The sequence below is a fragment of the Cryptotermes secundus genome, unplaced genomic scaffold, assembly GCF_002891405.2.
Source record: "Cryptotermes secundus unplaced genomic scaffold, Csec_1.0 scaffold970, whole genome shotgun sequence".
Classification (NCBI taxonomy): Eukaryota; Metazoa; Arthropoda; class Insecta; order Blattodea; family Kalotermitidae; genus Cryptotermes; species Cryptotermes secundus.
This window is the reverse complement of record NW_019744131.1, coordinates 77,042-97,112: the sequence shown is the minus strand read 5'-3', so window position 1 is coordinate 97,112 and position 20,071 is coordinate 77,042.

Genomic DNA, 20,071 nt, shown 5'->3' with positions numbered 1-20,071 from the left:
AATTGCGGAAGCAAAGCCATCTTCCGAAACACAATGTTTTTATCATCAAAGGCAGCCCGATCTATTCAGCCCAATATATGGATCAGTTTAATGATTTACTTCATCGCGACTTCTGCGTGATACTTTCATTGCCTTAACAAAATTTGCTGAAGAGTGCAAATTGTGAAGCTTATCGTCACACAATTCTTCTTCACTTTTACATGAACAGATTCAGAGCTGTGTTTCCAAATGTACATTTCATTTAAGTGCCCTGGTCCTGAGATATAGAACGAATGTCTGCAGAAACCTCAGGAACACGCAAATCTTACAGATCAACGCGTCATGGTGATCATGTTTGTAGTTGAAGATTATCTATTACTATAATCATCGATAAGTATAGATTACTAAACCACAGTACGTGACATTGTAAACCGAGCAGTAAATGGAATCTAAAATATTCTTAACTAGTCCAAGGAAAAAGCAAGACGTAACTCTGTATCATTCGCGTATTTCAAGAACAATCCAGAAATAGAAAGGGTCTAGAAGATAGAGAACTGATGGCTATAAAACTGATGTTGTTATCCTCTAACTGGTCGAATTTGTATGTTACTTTATATTAGGAAAGTCATTTCCTTGATTGTCAATGAGTACGAACAAGTATTAAGCGAAAATAGACACTAATGAATATATTTTATGTGTTTTAGGAAACATGTGGTTATCATGGAGGCACTTAACAGCTCTTCATACTAGTGACCTCATTGTGTACGTACACAATACAAGTCTGCTTAGCACAGCAGGCGGAAAGAACCCGTAGGCGAACCATTGCCCAGACGAGCGCACTTTGCACACGAAGCTGCAATTAAGGGAAGTAGACTAAAAGAAAAAGTATTTTGCACAGTAATGGACGGTAATGGCCATCCTGTACACACATAACGTGGTCCGAATTTACCACACCAGAGAACAACAACATCACATGGCACATATCTGCTCTCACGTGATGAATATTGAATTCATAACTTCACATCACTTCGCATGTTGCTTCCAACCTGAACGGACACCTTACTTCCCGCTTTACTACCACTTTTCTTACTTTCGCTGTTTCTTTACCTCGATATTCCTCGTAACGTATCCCATTCGTTTTCGAACACGTTATCAGTTCATATATCTCTGCTATTTTACGTATCCTAATGGTTCCCTATCGCATTGGCCCCCATACGTTATCAGTTCATATATCTCTGCCGTTTTACATATCCTAATGATTCCCATATCGCATTGGCTCCTGTGCGTTATCAGTTCATATATCTCTGCCATTTTACGTATCCTAATGATTCCCATATCGCATTGGCTCCTGTGCGTTATCAGTTCATATATCTCTGCCATTTTACGTCTCCTAATGGTTCCCTATCGCATTGGCGATCAGTTCATATATCTCTGCCATATTACGTATCCTAATGGTTCCCGTATCGCATTGGTTCCCGTACATTATCAGTTCATATATCTCTGCCTTTTACGTATACTAATGTTTCCCGTATCACATTGGCTCCCATTAGTTATCAGTTCATATATCTCTGCATTTTACATATCCTAATGATTCCCATATCGCGTTGGCTCCCATAAGTTATCATCAGTTCATAAATCTCAGCCATTTTACGTATCCTAATGGTTCCCTTATTCCTATTTGTTTCCATATCCATACTTTTTCATGAAATTCTGCTGTTTTCAGCATCCTAAGGGTTTTTATATTCCGGCAGGTCAATGCTCCCCCAAAATTTTACGTATCCTAACGTTTCTCGAACGCTATTGTTTTCCGTATATATACGGTGTATATACGCTTATCGTTTCTAGTTTCATAATATTTCCGTAATGCTGCTTGTTTCCAAATCAATACTGGTTTACCTAACAATACCGCTTTCCATGTTGAAACGGTTCCCGTATTTTTAATAGTTTTTGTAACAACCCCGGTTCATCTACTTCTACCGCTTTACGTATCCTACCAGATCTCGTACCCTTGCCGGTTCTGTAATTGTACCATATTCCACATCCGTACCGGTTACCTGAATCATGACAACTCAGTCAGTAAATTGACTGGCTACGACTGGATGACTGAGATTCAATTGTCGGAAGGGGCAGGTTTCAACTTCTTGCTCACCACGAAATCCATTCAGCTTGATCTCCAGCTGGTATGGGTGGGTTCCGTCACTGACGCTAAAGCGGCCGGAGTTTGAAGCTCACCGTTTTATGAAAATAAGAATGTTTTCAGGTTTACCTACACAATCCCATATGCTTCCAGAGAGTAGTGCTGAAATGAAACGTATGATCAAGAGTGCTTTTTGTGGACATTAATTACCTGTAACTGTCGGGGGCTTCAGATGTGTTTGTGGAAGAAACTGTTTGTAGAATATATTTCAACGAGACCCCAGAAGGGGCTTCACACCAAAACTGATTGTACGACTGGCCGTAGGCCGTAATGTGACTTGACTTTTTTTTCTGAAGTTAGATAGTTGAAAGTCGAAAGTTTGGGCAGTGAAACGGTCACCAGCTAGTAAGGACGTCAGCATGGAAACGGATGATATTGTTGGGATCATTTACCAGGCAACGGCTGTTTAAGACGTAGCAAACTGAAAAGACTTAACTTGTGCTGTAGTGAAAAGTCGAATGCGTGAATTAGGGAAAGCCTATAATTACTTGAATTTACGATTTATAAGGCCCAATAAACCCAGTTGAAGATCCAAACTCCGTGTATAGTCACTAACACGTATAGGCAGGTAGGCAAGTATATGTGTAAAACTATGAGCCTCTGGTCTTCGTTTCATGGTGATAATCTTGACGCAAATCCGTTTGGTTGCATTCGGTTCTATTTGCATTATTCGTTTCTATGTTTGTATTTTGTTACTTTTTTATTAAAATGCTATTTTTTTATAATATACTGTTTTTGTTTTCTCAAATTCTTCCACTTCGGATTTATTGTTCTGTATTATTTATTAATTATCTGTGCTATGCAATCCATGTCACCTAAGAACAGAACCAGCCAGCACATCATTGCAAAGCATGCCACTTGTTTTAATCTACTCGTATTTACCACCGTGTTGACCCTTAGTGATCGCTTGATGCATTTAACATTTTTCAAGGAAGGAGACAACGACAGGTAATGAGTCCTCGTGCACGTGAAACTTCTGACCATATATACGGTTAAGCCTATAAGTAGGATAGACCATCGTGGGTGGCTAGTGAAACATGAATGCATGAGACTTACAATCAGGTAGAATTCGGTTAGAATCTCGGCCGAGATAACTATCTCGAGTTCTTCAGGACTTTCTTCAGAATTTTCACACGGGTGCTGAAATTGGCAATGACTTTTTCTCTCCAAATTTTATCATCTTCCTGCGTCATCAGACTCTGTATCACATCTGAAAAAACCGAGAAGTCAATGAAGTAATTTTGGTTAACAATGGTAATAGTAAGCATTTACCTGTATTTAACTGAATACGAAATTATGAAATATTATTTATATGGAGGTGTATATCCACGCATTCTTAACCTCAATGCTAGAAATAAATAAGGGGTCACTTTCAAGCCCTTATGGGGAACGAGCCCCCAATGTCCACCACAGAAGGGGCTCGTTGAGTCTCAGATCTAGCCTGGTCTCTGTAACGAAAAAATTCTCTTACCCTACCGGGATTCGAAACCCAGTTGTTCGTATTATCCGCCCATAGTTTGTGTTGTGACACATATGATCATTGCTGGACAACGGTTTGGGTAAACACTTTCCCGAGTTTACGCTCACAGCAATGGGGCACGAGGTAGCGTAGTTGGTTGAGGCACTATTCTGCAAGACGGAAGGTCGCGGGCTCGAGTGCCGATGAGGTGGATTCTTTCAATTTACCTAATCATTCAAGCTGAACTATAGCCCTGGGATCGACTCAGTCTCTAACATAAATGAGTACCAGGAGACATCTAGGGGTGTAAATAGCGACCGGCGCGTAAGGCTGACAACCTCACCGCCGTCTGTGAGCTAACTGTCTAGAGAAAATGTGGGAGCCTCGACGTCTCACTGACCTATGGGCCTTCACGGCCGATTACATGAAAACTTTACCTTTTTCTTACCTTCTTACTCTCTCAACAGTGGAAGCACGTCCGTTGCTGGATAGCAGGTCGCTAGGAACTTTTCCACAACAACGAACAGGCACGCAGTGATAGAGGAATTGTTGGGGATGATGACTTCTATTCGACCTTCCGAAATTATAAAAGGTAGGACTCGCAAGAACGCATTCATTCATAGGTGAGACGTCTTTTGGCTTTCTTTATTCATCCGTAAAGCAGATGTGAGAGACCCTTAAATTAGGCCTAATTCGGGCACAGTAGAAGAGAAAACAGTCGCAGTCCAGCAGAATGGAGCGAGTCTTAAGAAGTCATTGCTTTGAGCTGTTGTAAGTGCTTGTGAAAAAGAGATATTGTATTAGAAGTGCCAGTAAATCCAATCATCCAATCCAGAATCTGTTGTTACTCGTCACGGAACCCCGGACACGTGACATTATAGTAGGCACTCCGAATGTGTTTACTTGTTGTGACACTTACGTAATGCTCTTAAACTTTTCTTTCTATGACGTTTTAAATTAGTATATTTTGGTGTGATATGCAACAGATTGCATTCTCGCCATCTAAACTTCCAGGCTTACATGTGCGAGCAGGGAGTATACAGCATCAGGGAATTATTTTCTTTCAATCTAACAAAGTGCTTACAGAATCACACTGTGTACAGGAAAGCACCAGTTGTTACATGTGACATTCTTGTAATTGTATTTTATAGTTTAGTCTAGAACATATTCAGTATAGCGACGTGTTCGTTGTGTGTTTTCATTCGTAGAAGAGTGTCGAATGATATTTCCTTAGGTCCAGAAAGGAATCAGCGATTTCCATATGNTATTACCGTAGCAACGGCAACGCTCCGAAAGTGTTAAGTCACCGCTGGCGGGGTGAGGGGTTGTCCTCCATTGCGCAACACGTCACAATATAAATAGGAATTAAGATTAAATTTGTAAATATATGTAAATACTGACAATGGACTTACTAATACGGACTGTGACTGACAAATGAGAGACCCGACCTCTCGTCAGAGAGGGCTCCTCAAATGGACAGGACAGTAACTTTCATAAAAGGAAAAAACAAGAAGAATATTAAAAGTCTGGCCATGAGACCCAGCCGGGGCTCGAAACCAAGACAGACAGACTGACTGCCAGTCGCAATGTGACTTTGACTTTAACTAAGAAGTCAGTTCTCGGAGTGAGCTCACAGAATTAGTCATTTCCTGGTGCGAGACAGTCGCGGGTGGAAGGAGATCCGAGCGGGTGATTTGAACGCTTTATTTTTAGTTTTTGAGAGTATCTGAGTGTGTTGAAGTGTTTTAGTGACAGTGAGAAAGCTCTCGGTAGGAGACAGCCACGGGAAGTTCTTACAAGACCTCTGACTGGCAATATGATGTCCTCATAGCTAGAGATAGTATGGTCAGGAAACAGGTTATTCACAGCTTCCATGGAAGCCCGTGCGGTATAGCACGTCGCCCCATCTTGCTGGAAAAACGTTTCTTTCTTGACTGGAAGACGAACAAGTACAGGAACTAAGAAGCACTCCAAAATGTGGAACATGTGAATGTAGCATGGTCCAGTCACAGTTACAGCCAATTCCCACTCATCTGCAAAGAAGTACGGGTCAGTAATTTCAAACGAAGATAACGCGCACCATACTGTGACTTTGGAACTGTGAAGTGGTCTCTCAGAAATTTCTTTGGGATTTGTGGCTGATCAATAGCGGACATTTTGCTTGTTAACAAACCCCGACAAATGGAAATGAGCTTCATCGCTCATCAGTAAGTTGTTAAAGCCATCTTGGTTTTGATTAATTAATTGCAAAAAAGTCTGGCAGAAATCCACTCTGTTTTCATAGTCGTGTTCGTCAAGTGCATGAGTAATTAGAATTTCTGTGCAAAGTTCGCCGAACGCTGGGTCTGGACAGCCCGAGTGATATAGCGTGGCGACGCGCAGACCGGCGTGGTCTTCGTTCAAAGGCTTCTCTCATTGCCGCTACATTCTCGGGTGTACGTGCTGTTTTTACGCTACCACCTTTCTTCTTTAGTGTAGAACCAGTAGCCTCAAAGTATTGAACCCGGGCCTTGATGGCATGGGCAGATGGAATAGCACGATTGCGATGAATACAAAACTCTCTTCGAAATTCACGATGAGCGATTACGAAACTGTCACCGTTTTTTGTAAAATGCTTTCACAGCAAAAGCGCATTGTGCTCCAGTCCACGTCTCCATTGCAACTAAAAGCTTTGAAGTGGGCTGCAGGGTGGCAGTAGTTGCACCCCCCTTTCCAACCAATCCAGGAAAAACAACCATTGCCAAATTCCCCGATTCATTGACGCATCCTGTATTATTTCATGATAACAACAATGAAATTTAGAGTGTTTAACAGGTAATTTCTAGGATAACTGAACAGTTGTCAACCATGGAAAGAAGACGCTGTGTTAGTTATTTTGTCAGTAACTCGTTTAGCAGTTTGATGCGTCATTTCCCTTGACCACTAACTCTCATGCCAGCACAACATGATCATTATTTTTTGAGACCGTGATCATCTGGGTTATGACATAGTGCTTTAAAAGAATGATAACTTTATAAAACAACCAACTTCTTCCATCCTCGGGGTAGAATTGACAAAGAAGGAGGCGGTAGAGTTCGCCGATATGCTGTCACCCTCGTACAAGGCTACACGGTGTCTTAAATCCGAAGAGTACAATCTAAATTCTCACTGACATAAAACTTTGAATTTTATTTTAATTAAAAACGAAATTGTCTTAATCATGGCGCTTGAATCAATGCCGAGGGACAACAATTTATCCCACGATAAAACTGAAGGTTAGATGATCTTGCTCTGGAGAAAGTGATTTCTCAAGCGGCACGTATCCAGGGCAATTAAATGCAAACCTCGTAACTACAGACTTACGCAATTCCACGCCTTTTCATTCACCTTTCCTAAGTATTCCTGACTACTATCTTCAGAACTTCTATCTCACATTCACTTGTTATTCCTGGGTCCACCAGTTGTCTATTCCCCTCACGTTTTCGTATAAAATTGTTTTAACTCCCTCGATACTAGAAGAGTAAATGTTTCCACTCCCATCTGTTATTGTTTCGTGCATAATTCTAGTCCCTATCTCAATTTATCGCCTTTATAACAGATCCGAATAGAATTACGTAATAAGGTCTACTCTCTTATTGAGCTTGTTTCTAGTCCAAGTAAACGTGTGCGGCTACGGTCTTCTTTAGTTATTTAAACTTATGCTCGTAATTTGGTAAATTAAATTCATTTAGCTATTGTGATACTGCTATAGATTTCTGCGTGGATCGTCACAAGTTCGAGTCACATTTGTTTCACTTGCAGTTGTAAATATGTTGGATTATTATGGCCTATTATTACTGTTATTTATATTGCTCTTTATTTCGACAATCAAGAATACAATTGATATTCTGGAGGCGGAATAGCCACTGAACGAACCCATGAAGTAAATAATAATAATAATAATAATAATAATATATTTTACTTACTACTTACGTAGGCCTCATAGAGATCAGCTATGCAAAAATTTTCAGACATAATCTCCAAGTTTCGTACCGCTTCCATGATTGTAATTATTCACATAGAGATAATGTTTTCACAAAATATGTAATTTTCTGTATGATTTATTTCCATACCAATTTTCACATGGCTGAATTTAATAGTATATTAGTTACTCCCATTAAACGGAAAACTAAATTCAGGTTCATGCATTCCATATTTTGTTTGATGTTCTGCAATAAAATCTTAACAAATGCTGCATATTCTTCCGAGATCTACAGATGTCCACAATTTATTACCTTATACAGAATGTCCGGATGAAATGCATCCAAAATTAAAAACGTATATCTCGCAAAATAGTTGTCATACAAGATCTGGTTCGTGTTATCAGAAAGGAAAATTCTTATTTTCTTTTTGCCTGGCTCACGGGCATGCGCCAGCTGGTAACCTTCGCCGAGCTCAGTAACGATGTCAACACCACAGGAACAATTTCAATGCGTGTTGTGTATAGCAGAGTTGCAAACCCTTACGGCTGCCCAGCGTCATTTTAGAACGTAATATGGACCTCAACCTCCTACACAGAAAAGCATTCGGTTCTGGGAAGAAAAAAAACAGGGCTACAGACAGTCTGCTGTGGAAGCTTCACCGGATTTCCTCCGCCAAGTGTGATTCCCTGACGAGGTGACGTTCCATATCAGTGGAGTTGTAAACAAGTACAACTGCAGGTTTTGGAGCAGTCGAAATCGACATGCCACATCTGAGTTGGAGAGAGGCAGCCCTAAAATGAACGTGTTGGGGGGCGTAATGCACGAGAAATTGATTGGACTATGTTTCTTTTCAGAAAAGTCTGTGACCGGACGTTCGTACTTGGACATGCTGGAGCTGTATGAGCTCCCCCAGTTATGGTCTCAAACTATCCTTCAAGAAGATGGTGTATCGCCACATTTCTGCCACTATGTTAGAAATCACCTGGACAAAGAGATGTTTGGGAGATAAATCGGCAGATGTAGGCCAATCACTTGGCCTCGAATGTCGCCAGATTGAACCCCAGTGGATTTTTTCTTGTGGGGTTATGTGAAGAACATGGTCTACCAGATTTCGATCAATGACCTTCGACACCTTAAAGACCACATAAGGGACTCTGTGGCTGCGGTAACACTAAACATGCTTCAAGCAACGTGGGACGAGGTCGAATATCATCTGGACATTTGTCGTGCCACCAAGGGAGCCCACATAGAAATTTATTGAGATAGTTGTATTCTCAGAAGAAAAAAAGGATAGTTTCCCTCAGTAATGATGTAATCCATAAGCGTGTATCATAAATTATTTCTGAGATATAATTATTTTATTTTGGATACCTTTCATCTGAACATCCTGTATTAAGTGGCGCTGATGTCAGTCATAGTTCACAAATTTATGTATTCGCCATGTTGTTATTACCTGGTATAGGAAAATAAAATATGTGTGTTTGAGTTTGCCTCTAATAGGGCACTTTTTATGCCGAATTTCGCTAATATAGGTCGCATAGATTAAAAACTTAGGGGGGGGGGTGACACAAAGAAAGAGGTACACATACAAACATCATGATGACCGCATATGCCCACATTTTCCTCAAGAAGGGAAAGCGGGTTAAAAACAGTGAAACTTTCTCATACATAATATTCCTTAATGCTGCTTTAGAAACTTGCATTTTAAATTGTCGTTAAGTTCCAAGCGATGTTGCCGTTTGAATTAGGACCCAGCTATATAATCACGGCTGCCATGAAAATTTATGTTCACCGTTAAATAACTTGTCTAGCATGCCTGGTAGCAGCGCCCTGCCGACACAAGGACTCACACGAACAGCACCCGTTTCCAAATATGAAGCGGATGGCCTTCGACTTATTCTAACTGAAAAAACCCGACATTATTTTTGTCATATTCTGCACAGACAGATTCGAAACTTACTTTTCCTTATCGTAAGCATTTATAAACACCTTTAAGATAGGCAGTATAATTCAGACTGAGGTCTTCTTGGCTGTGATACCTTGTAGCCTTGTAGAAGGATCCCGCTTCCGTCTTCAAATTGAATTGCGTAATGAAAGAATGGAGTTCGGCACGTAACCCACCTCGTGGAACTGAGTGATCATATTCCTTAATATCTGTCTGCATATGCAACCTAAATTATTTATTATCCTACAAACTCTAACCTTGAAATGGAGGCAATGTTCTTCCGAAACGTCATTATCCGCCTACAAGACTGCATGGTGTTACCACGAAGGAGAATCAATCTGAACATATTCTGTAGTGCAAACCTCAGTACTTAACAAGCAGTGGAATCTGGAGATGAGAGAAATTTCTGGGAATATGTTCGCCGGACAAGAGAGACGAAAACAGAGTAACACGAAGTCCCAGGGCTTTCAGCCTTTGCGTTCATGTGCATACTGACTTCTCTATGAAGNTCCTTCCAGTCGGTCTGTGGCTGCGCAGTCTAAAGTATGAAATGTCTTCACGCACTCATACACCGCTAAAGTGGGTTCGAACACAAGTCGTCATCTGGACCCTCTGGACGACGGTCCGCTTTTCTTCAGTGTTTGTGTTGTTTACTCAGCCGCCTTGCGACAAGGCTGATCACTCGTCCAAACAGTCCCACCAATTTTCTATGGGATTTATATTTTAAGATTAATTCTTAAGGGAACAGGCCAGAGGACCTAATCCGTCAAAATAGAAGAAAATGAAGAATTAATTTTCCAAGACGGAATTGCCTGCAAATAAAATATGTAAAAATTCAGTTCGTACATCGCACGAGACACATCACGTCTCTGCCTTGGGGGGGGGAGCTGTGTGTTGTGAGAAATATACGAAAAACACAAATGAATTATGTGGACAGAATGCGGGTTTTTAGTGTATTAAAGCAGGTAGTATACATAAAACCATTGAGCCTTAAAGAGTGGTACGCGTGACGAAAATTACGGATTCCAGTTCGGATGATTGGATTTATTAGAAGCTTCGTTAGAACTCTCTTAATCACACTTAAATACAGCGCTATGGCTGATTTACACACTTTCCAGTTCACCATTGCACACGCACTATGGTTCTCAGTCTTCGCTAGCCATATCCTATCAACGGATCTGAACACAGAAATTAGCGCTACAAATCACTATGAAGTCGTCTTCAGTGTCTCTGGAATCTTATTGCTATCCTCTTGTTCGCGTGCTTCTGCCGTAACTACTAACTCATAACTACTCGTACTGTATTCCTCCAGCTTACTGCTATCCTCCTGTTCGCGCGTGTCTGCCGCTACTAATCTCTCGTAGCTGCTGTACTCCTCCAGCTTACTGCTATCCTCTTGTCTGTGTGCTTCTGCAGCTGCTACTCACTCGTAACAACTGTACTCCTCCAGCTTACTGCTATCTTCTTGTTCGCGTGTTTCTGTCGCTGCTACTCACTCGTAACTACTGTACTCCTCCAGCTTAGTGCTATAATCTTGTTTGTGTTCTTCTGCCGCTACTAATCTCTCGTAGCTGCTGTGCTCCTCCATTTTACTGCCATCCTCTTGTCTGCGTGCTTCTTACTGCTATTCTCTTGTTCGCGTGTTTCTGCTGCTACTACTTACTCGTCACTGCCTTGAACGAATTCTGTCACTGTTATTTATACATCTACAATAAATATATCACGTGATCACTATCCAGTCAGTCTATTGGAGCGTAGGTGGGATCTACAGAAAACACAGCTTCTTCTGTTTTGCTTGTTGGATCGTGTTTACAGAACTGTTGCCTGGCAACGCGTTGGCCAAATCCGTTACAATACATACTTCCCATCTGCATACGTTTAGTACAAACAGGTAGGAAGATGACCATTTATGGTGAAGAGGTTAGGACTTTACAACCAGTCGGGTATAACCTACTTGAAAATATGTAGGCATTTCTCTGCAAAGACTGAGAAGAACCACAACAGATTTAATCCTGCAAAGATTTATTCCGGGTATCTCCGGAATGCAAACCTAGATCATCACCACTGAGTGGATTTTGGAGAAATATTCTATGGAATCGTGAACGAGGTTTAGTTGGGTAGGATCCAGTTGAGGCTGCGTCGTAGTTCAGGTGGTTAGGAGCTGCTTTCTTACTGCGCTGCCTCCAGTTCATTAGCGGATTATTTCCTTCTAGATTTGAGTTGTATAAAGAGACGCCGAAGTGTGTATTCCCCGAGTTTCTCCGATTTTTCCCCTGTAACTAACATTCCTCCCTACTGCTCCATTACCGCCCCTCCCCCTCCACCATTAGTGCAATAGTCCTGATCAGTATGGAAGTGAAACTTTAGGCCTAAGTCGAGGAAACTGCGTGACAACTGTGATGAGACTTCGGGTTCCGTAAAAGCATGGAGTTTCAATCTTTGCTTTTAACGACGTTCCTAAGTTCCTAAAGCATTCAACATTAATAGTTTGGAGTTTCTTTTCTGAACTCAAAAGGAATTAGAATACAACGACAGTTGAGTATTTTAAAACAGTGTCTCGGAGTTTACTTGTAAATTCTGACAGAAATTACAATATTCTTCTTAATAATTACTATACACCGAACCGGTATTTATATCGTGTAACTCTCGGATAGGCCGGTCACGGTAGCCTAGCGGTCTAAGGCATGTATTGTCTTCGCTCGCTTGGAAACCGGGATCGTGGGTACGAATCCCTCTCAAGGCAAGGATGTTTAGTTTGTGTGTGTGCGTTTTTCTGTGTTTGTGTACAGGTAGAGGCCTTGCGACGAGCTGATCACCCGCCCAAGGAGTCATACCGAATGTGTAACATCTAAAAAATCCGAAGTGAACGAAGAAGTTCATGGAGGTTGGCCTAGGCCCACTGGGGCTGTAGTGCCAAGGAAAAAATAGAGGCTCTCGAATAGAGACAGCAGGCATGTAACTCCTTTGCCGTCTGAATAACTAACAACTTCTAAGAATATCTGCACCGCGGCGCGCGTATCGTAAGGTGTGGGTTCGGTTCATTGACATGGAGTGAGGTGACGACGGAATGTCAGGAGCCGGTGCGGAATGACGCACGTAGAGCCTCTTGTAGCAACAGAGTAAAGCTTGCTTATGGAGATTTGCCCTTCCCAAATAAGATTCCATTTAATTAGTTCCGTGTAAGATTTGAGGTTTTCACGGGGGTGACTATGAAGGATGCCGTCTTCTGGGATGTGGCGCCGTATAGATCTTATGTGAAACGGTGTTTCGGAGGAATGTATCGCCTCCATTTTCAGGGTAGAAAAATCTGCCGGCATATCCTACCCCAACTAAACCTCGTTCACGATTACATAGAATATTTCTCCAAAATCCACTCAGTGGTGATGATCTAGGTTTGTATTATGGAAATACCCGGATTAAATCTTGGCAGGATTACATCTGTAGAGGTTCTTCTTAGTCTTTGCAGAGAAATGCCTGCATACATGTGTTTTCGAGTAGGTTATGCCGACTGGTTGTAAAGTTCTTACCTCTACACCATAAATGATCATCTTCCTGCCTAATTGTATTAAACGTATGCAAAAGGGAAGTATGTATTGTAACGGATTTGGCCAACGTGTTGCCTGGCAAACAACTCTGTAAACAGGATCCAACACGCAACAATAGAAGAAGCTGTGTGTCCTGTAGATCTAATTCTAATTAATTCCGGATAATAAATGTACAGAGGACATATCCCACATCACATGCTACATATGTATTCTCTACTGATACTGGATAACATAGTAACTTTCAGTTTAATGGTTTTGTTTTTCACTTTTTCCAGTAGTACTTTTCTACACACACCTAATAATTTTATGTGACATTTCTGTCACAACCCTAAAAGACTTTAGTCTTTTAGAGTTGTGACAGAAATGTGAACGTATATTTTATGAAACAGATTTTTCCAAATTCGTGGTCCACGTACCACTAGTGGCCAGCAAAAGAATCAAGTTTACCCTCTCCATCTTCAAGATCAACGTGCCTTCAGCACACAATGAATATATACAACGGTTGGATAAAAAGTAGTGGCAACACTGCTCTAACATGAATAATGTGCGTCAGGTGTCACTAGCGCAGTCTGTAGCCAATAGCAGAAGTTCAGATGAAGTAGTGCAGTGAGTGGCTCTGATTGTGTTTCATTGCGTTGCATTGTGAATCGTCTTGAAGTGCAGGAGCCCAGTTCAAGCACCCTAACAACATGTTTACGAACGAGAATAACGGATAAAAAAAATTGATGTTGCCCGAGGTCGTAGTGAACAAAACTGTTATCAGGGAATACGAGAAGCATGTGGTGATGCTGCTTTGCCATATCGCACAGTGGCACGATGGGTGAAATTGTTCTGTGAAAGGAGGAATTCCATTCAGGGCAGCCGTCGTTCAGGACGACCCCATGTTGACAACCACACAAGTCAGCTTCTTGCTTCTTTGCTGGATATCGATCGTATATGGGCTGCGCGGGAGTTAGCTGCTGAGGTAGGCGTATATCACAAAATCGTGCTCCACATTCTGCAGGATATTCTTGGATACCGCAAAATTGCATCGCTTTGGGTACCCCATACCATGCCCGAGGTAAAACAATGGCAACGTTATGCAATTGCACCGGATTTGTTGGACCGGCACCAGAAGGAAAGTGACGACTTCCTTGGAAGGATCGTCACTCTGGACGAAACTTGGGCTCGCTCATAGGAACCGCACTTGAAGAGACAATCAAATGAATGGAAGCATCCTGGCTCTCCTCATCCAAAGAAAGTGAGCCCTACGCAGAGTAATGTGAAGGCGATGTTCATTGTGGCATATGACATTGTTGGAGTGACATTGCACCACACTCTACCTCGACGACAGACAGTAAACGCTGCCTACTACTGCAATTTCCTGCGTAATATCTTCGTCCGGCACTCAGGAGAAAGTGACGACACTTGTTGGCAACGAACCCCATCATCCTTCATGATCATGCAAGGACTGATACTGCTGACGCTGTCAAGGATCTCCTTCGCCGCTGGCGATGGAAGATACTGCAACATCCGCCATACTCTCCCGATATGAGTCCGTGAGGTTATGATTTCTTTGCCAAAATGAAAGAACCACTGCGAGGGTTACATTACAACGCAAGAGAGGAGATTATTCGTGCTGTAGGGCGGTCACTGCTGTACATCAATAGAAGTGGACTCGCTGATGGTGTACGACGCCTTCCACAAATTTGGCAGAAGGTGGTACAAATGGGGAGCGATCATAGTGAAGGAATGTAAGTGTGTTTATCTCAGGTAATAAAGTTATTTCAGAACTATAGATATGTTGCGACTACTTTTTATTCGACTTTTATATATGTCTTTATGTTACTTTGTGTCTAAGCACAAATAAGCATGTGATTTTCGTGGCAAAATCTTTCTATTATTTTCATTCTTTTGTCTTACAGGTGTAAATGTCGACTGCAGTTTACACTCATTCCATCCACAATTCTTCAGATTTTTTTTAATAGTCGAGTGGTCCACCAACAAAATTCATGCCCAAAATGAGCCGTGGTCTGANCACCATAAATGATCATCTTCCTGCCTAATTGTATTAAACGTATGCAAAAGGGAAGTATGTATTGTAACGGATTTGGCCAACGTGTTGCCTGGCAAACAACTCTGTAAACAGGATCCAACACGCAACAATAGAAGAAGCTGTGTGTCCTGTAGATCTAATTCTAATTAATTCCGGATAATAAATGTACAGAGGACATATCCCACATCACATGCTACATATGTATTCTCTACTGATACTGGATAACATAGTAACTTTCAGTTTAATGGTTTTGTTTTTCACTTTTTCCAGTAGTACTTTTCTACACACACCTAATAATTTTATGTGACATTTCTGTCACAACTCTAAAAGACTTTAGTCTTTTAGAGTTGTGACAGAAATGTGAACGTATATTTTATGAAACAGATTTTTCCAAATTCGTGGTCCACGTACCACTAGTGGCCAGCAAAAGAATCAAGTTTACCCTCTCCATCTTCAAGATCAACGTGCCTTCAGCACACAATGAATATATACAACGGTTGGATAAAAAGTAGTGGCAACACTGCTCTAACATGAATAATGTGCGTCAGGTGTCACTAGCGCAGTCTGTAGCCAATAGCAGAAGTTCAGATGAAGTAGTGCAGTGAGTGGCTCTGATTGTGTTTCATTGCGTTGCATTGTGAATCGTCTTGAAGTGCAGGAGCCCAGTTCAAGCACCCTAACAACATGTTTACGAACGAGAATAACGGATAAAAAAAATTGATGTTGCCCGAGGTCGTAGTGAACAAAACTGTTATCAGGGAATACGAGAAGCATGTGGTGATGCTGCTTTGCCATATCGCACAGTGGCACGATGGGTGAAATTGTTCTGTGAAAGGAGGAATTCCATTCAGGGCAGCCGTCGTTCAGGACGACCCCATGTTGACAACCACACAAGTCAGCTTCTTGCTTCTTTGCTGGATATCGATCGTATATGGGCTGCGCGGGAGTTAGCTGCTGAGGTAGGCGTATATCACAAAATCGTGCTCCACATTCTGCAGGATATTCTTGGATACCGCAAAATTGCATCGCTTTGGGTACCCCATACCATGCCCGAGGTAAAACAATGGCAACGTTATGCAATTGCACCGGATTTGTTGGACCGGCACCAGAAGGAAAGTGACGACTTCCTTGGAAGGATCGTCACTCTGGACGAAACTTGGGCTCGCTCATAGGAACCGCACTTGAAGAGACAATCAAATGAATGGAAGCATCCTGGCTCTCCTCATCCAAAGAAAGTGAGCCCTACGCAGAGTAATGTGAAGGCGATGTTCATTGTGGCATATGACATTGTTGGAGTGACATTGCACCACACTCTACCTCGACGACAGACAGTAAACGCTGCCTACTACTGCAATTTCCTGCGTAATATCTTCGTCCGGCACTCAGGAGAAAGTGACGACACTTGTTGGCAACGAACCCCATCATCCTTCATGATCATGCAAGGACTGATACTGCTGACGCTGTCAAGGATCTCCTTCGCCGCTGGCGATGGAAGATACTGCAACATCCGCCATACTCTCCCGATATGAGTCCGTGAGGTTATGATTTCTTTGCCAAAATGAAAGAACCACTGCGAGGGTTACATTACAACGCAAGAGAGGAGATTATTCGTGCTGTAGGGCGGTCACTGCTGTACATCAATAGAAGTGGACTCGCTGATGGTGTACGACGCCTTCCACAAATTTGGCAGAAGGTGGTACAAATGGGGAGCGATCATAGTGAAGGAATGTAAGTGTGTTTATCTCAGGTAATAAAGTTATTTCAGAACTATAGATATGTTGCGACTACTTTTTATTCGACTTTTATATATGTCTTTATGTTACTTTGTGTCTAAGCACAAATAAGCATGTGATTTTCGTGGCAAAATCTTTCTATTATTTTCATTCTTTTGTCTTACAGGTGTAAATGTCGACTGCAGTTTACACTCATTCCATCCACAATTCTTCAGATTTTTTTTAATAGTCGAGTGGTCCACCAACAAAATTCATGCCCAAAATGAGCCGTGGTCTGAAGAATTTGGAGAAAACTTACTATGAAGCGTAGTGCGGAATATATTTAATTTAACCAAATCATGGAGGTCAAATAGGTATTCCCGGCTTAGTATTGAAAAAGTTTCGGGTTTAAAAATCGAACGAAACCTAAAACCTAAAATTATGTAATTATTTATTATTATTATTATTATTATTATTATTATTATTATTAGAGGGGGTGGGTTTTCCCATGCATTTAGACCAGTTATTGGTCCATTGTGCGTCCCCCTTTAATTTCTACTGTCGCCATACCCTACCGGTACTGGTGCTTGCTATCAGTCCCGTTCAGCCAACGAGGTCGGCCCTCCGTACCTAATATTTCCCCCACCTCCCAGTGGCATTGGAAACTACTTGGGCGGGAAACTTGTTGCCTAATTTTGCTCAGAGGTCTGCTAGAGACATGAGGTTCTTTTACGTGCCGTAAATCTACGGCACGGGACCCACTGCTTAAAGTCCCTCCCGGAGGACTTGTTCCCTGAATTTTTCCGCCCTTAAAAATTCCACGACCTCCGCCGGGTTTGAACCAGCGTACCTTGAGTCATGAGGTGGGAGCGTATGTAATCATTTACTTCCACATTTTTTATTTCATCGCTTACAAATTGTTCTCTTATTCGACGCTATAAATTCCGATTCTTGAAAGCTTAATTAAGTAGAAAAATAAATAAGAAAACCTATTAAATATTAAATTAGCTTTACCTTTCGTAACATACTGTCACGCGAAGGAGTGTGACTATAGACGGGGTCTGGATTGGAGATTGGATTTATTGACATCTCTACCACACGTCTCGTGACAAGACTTTACAGTTCACTGTTACACACACAATAGTGTTCTCAGTCTGTTACACTCCCCACTAATTGTTTCCTGGTTACGGCTTGTATCAGTGGAGATTATTCAGCTTCCGCTCTCACGCCACTGCCTACTGGCTACTGTTTCACGACTGAACTGTTGCTCCAAACTGTCCTGGTTAGAACATCTCGGCAGGAACCACTCAGAAAACACCGTTCCTCACTGTTGTAGTTCATTTGTTGTTTGTTAGTGATCTGCTGCCTAACAGCGGATGTTGTTCCGTTGTTTGTTTCGAAACGTTACCTAGTAACTGGTCTACACTCTGCAAGTCGTAGATTTTATTAACAAATAATTGAGCCATTTTATGTCTTCCATCATGTGGTTATTTTCACTTTCTGCATTCCCATTATGACTCTCCAAATGTGTTAAAATGCAACGTAATCTCGTTCAAGCGTTGCACTATCTCTGTCAAATACCTGAGACTTTGTTCTTTTCCAAGTTTTTTCCCCTTTTGCTTCAGTAATATCAAGAACATAAAGCTGTGCATATCCTAGCTTATTTGCCCCACCCCCTGGATATAGAGGTGAGACTAAACCGTATGCATGGCAGTGTACCTGGAAACAGTACGGACCACTTCCAGGTGGTGATATACGTGTATTCAGGCTGAATACTCTAAACCTTATATTATCAAGGTAGAGTTATACAGAGCTCAGACTGGCCTTACGCAGTGCTGCAACTGCCAACACTTAGGCCATGTCTGGGCCAACTGCTAACAACCCCTCGATGTTTGTGGGGTTGTGGTGGCCACCTGAGTATGGAATGCCCTGAAAATGCGACTGAAGAATTCACGCCGAGCTGCTGCAATTGCACCATAGTAGATGAAGGCAAACGTCATTCGACGTCGTACCCAGGCTGCAGCAATGCAAAGAAGAAGAGGAAAACGACTTAAGAAAGCAATCCTCTAGGAGGATATTCTTCTCTAAAGTCACCTAACTAGAGCAGCTGTACTGCGTCAAGACACGTAACACTAGCAACAAAGGCAGTGAAGGTTGCGAAGAAAACTTCCCGTGCGGCAGTATCTGCCACGAGGGGAATTTTAGAAACAGGTCCGTCAGATCAGGCTGCCAGTTCGTCTAACAATGCCACGTTAAAAGTACTAGGTTTGTCCAGGATCAGTTAGGACTAATTTTTTTTTAATTTAGCCCTGCAATGCCATCTGCTGGCGAGTTGTGGCGTGTGGGGTGGAGCATTGTCGTGGAGGAGCGACCAGGAACCTTACTCTCGATATTCAGGTCGAATTCGAAGAATTCTTTCGAGGACACCGAGATAATAATCAGAATTCACTGTCTGACCTTCTGGCAGAAATACCTTGTGAATGATTCAATTGTAATCGAAGAAAACTGTTAGCAGTGTCTTTACTCGACTCTTTTGCATGAGCACTTTCTTTGGTTTCAGCTTTTTGGGCTAAACCACGCTGCACTCTTCCGCTTTGTGAGAGGCCCATATTGAAAACACCATGTCTCGTCACCAATAACAATCGATTTTGTAAATTTTTTATCACTTTGGGCCTACCGTAACCTACCTTTGCAGTGTTCAACTCTGGCATGATTTTCATTGCCTGAGAGCGAGTGCGGTACAAAACGTGCACAGACCTTCCGTTTGCCAAATCCTCCGTCAAAATTTGATGCACAGTACTTGTTGGTATTCCAAAAAGTTCCTCGATGAGACTTGCAGAAACAAATCTGTATGATGCAAGGATTTCCATCACTTTTATCACATTTTCTTCAGTGGATTTGTTCTCGGTTTTGATGCACCTGGAGCGTCTTCAATGTCCTCCCTGCCGTCACGAAATACAGCATAAAGTCGAAAAATATTCGAGCGACTCAAACAATCACTGCCGGACACACTTTTCATCATTTCATACGCTTCTCCGGCTGTTTTTTCCTAACTACAAATACAATTTGATCTTGGCTCTCTGCTCAACCGCCATTTTCCGACGAGCTTCAGAATAGTACTGTTAAATTCAAGGTCAGAACACATGCTGCAGTGATGCTTGAGCTTTACATTATAGAAAGCCACAGCTGAAACTTCAAGAATCTTAACCCCACAACTCGCCAACAGATGGCATTGCAGAGCAAAAAAAAGGGAGTCGT